Source organism: Carlito syrichta, unplaced genomic scaffold (genome assembly GCF_000164805.1).
Source record: "Carlito syrichta isolate Samal-C Ts95f unplaced genomic scaffold, Tarsius_syrichta-2.0.1 Scaffold303986, whole genome shotgun sequence".
Taxonomy (NCBI): Eukaryota; Metazoa; Chordata; class Mammalia; order Primates; family Tarsiidae; genus Carlito; species Carlito syrichta.
In genome coordinates, this window is record NW_007248082.1 from 248,714 (window position 1) to 250,463 (window position 1,750).

A 1,750-nucleotide genomic window follows, 5' to 3' on the forward strand; every position below is an offset into this window, starting at 1 on the left:
GCGGCCACTGCACTCCAGTCTGGGCAACAGAGTGAGACCCCAACTCAAAAAAAACAAAAAAAAAAGTCTCTGCACTCAAAAAAGAAAAAGTACACAATGCAAGGTATTTTTGACTCCAACTCAAAAAAACAAAAAACAACAACAAAAAAGAACCTGGGACTTCCAGCATTTAGGGATGCTGAGGTGGGAGGATCACTTAAGGCCAGGAGGTTGAGAACATCATGGGTAGCATAGTGAAATCCTGTCTCTACAAAAAATTTTAAAATTAGGTGGGCATGGTGATATGTGCCTGTAGTCCTAGCTATTCAGGAGGCTGAAGCAGGAGGATCACTTGAGCCCAGGAGTTTGAGGTCACAATGAGCTATGATTGCACTACTGCACTACAGTCTGGGTAACAGTGACATCTTGTTTCTAAAAACAAATAAAAAGGATCAGGGATTTTTCAGATTGTACAGAAGAGAGGGGAGTAGGCTTTCCCTGGGAGAATGACAGGAAAGCATTGTTAAGCAGACTGAAGGGCCAGTAGAGCAAAGTTTCAATCCGTTGTCAGGTCAGCATCAGGCTGTTACCAAGCCTGTTGGTGTTAAAAGTAACAGATCAATGCTCAAAAAGTAAAATTTACTTATTTGGAACTCAGAAATTTCAGGTTGTATCACATAAATTATTCAATAAATGTGAAATCTCAAAAACGAAAACAAAACCCAGGAAATTATAAATCTCCAAGACAGTTTTGTTTTCTTTGAATTAATCTTCAGTAGAAAATACTGAAGAACATGTTCAAATGACAAGGGGAAATAACATACAAAAAAAAAAATGTTCAATGCTTTTATTTTTTTCTTTTTCTTTCTTTTTTTTTTTTGAGTTGGAGTCTCACTCTGTTGCCCTGGCTGGATTGCAGTGGCACACTGCACGACCACTGTCTCAACCTACTTGGCTCAGGCGATCCTTCCACCTCAGCCTTCCAAGTAGCTGGGACTACAGATGCACACCACCATGCCCGGTTAGTTTTTGTGATTTATTGTAGAGACAAGGTCTCACCAAGTTGCCCAGGCTGGTCTCAAACCCCTGGGCTCAGGTAATTCTCTCGTCTCGGCCTCCCAAAGCGCTGGGGTTACAGGCTGAGCCACCATGCCCTACCTGCTTTTTCTTTCTTTTTTTTTTTTTGAGTTGGAGTCTCACTCCACCGCCCAGACTGGAGGGCAGTGGCATGCTCCTGGCCATCGCAGCCTCGACAAACTGGACTCCGGCGATACTTCTGCCTCAATCTTCCAAGGAGCCAGAACTACAGGCGCGCACTACCATGCCCAGCTAATTTTTTATTTATCGTAGAGATGAGGTCTTGCTAAGTTGCCCGGGCGGTTCTCGAACCCACGGGCTCAGGCAATCCACCCACCTCGACCTCCCAAAGTGCTGGGATTACAGGTTGAGCCACTGAGCCCGGCCATGCTTTTTCTTTATAACAAAAATTATCAAATTTTCTTTCTGCTCTAAAAATATTATTGAAAACAAACCAAAAACTGTGTTCTTCCTCAGTATGTCTACTTTCAAAAGATTTACAAGCCGGGCTCGGTGGCTCAGCCTGTAATCCAGCGCCTTTGGGAGGCTGAGGTGAGTGGATTGCCTGAGCCCGCGGGTTCGAGACCTGCCTGGGCAGCGAGACCTCATCTCTACCAATAAATCAAAAAATCAGCTGGGCATGGTAGTGCATGCCTGTAATTCCGGCTACTTGGAAGGCTGAGGCGGAAGGATC

General features: G+C 44.5%; 1 protein-coding gene across 1 annotated transcript in view; it reads right to left on the bottom strand.

The window, feature by feature from the left end:
* NME5 (NME/NM23 family member 5) overlaps window positions 1-1,750 on the bottom strand; it is a 31,192-nt gene that overhangs the window by 17,377 nt on the left and 12,065 nt on the right. The window lies entirely within an intron of this gene.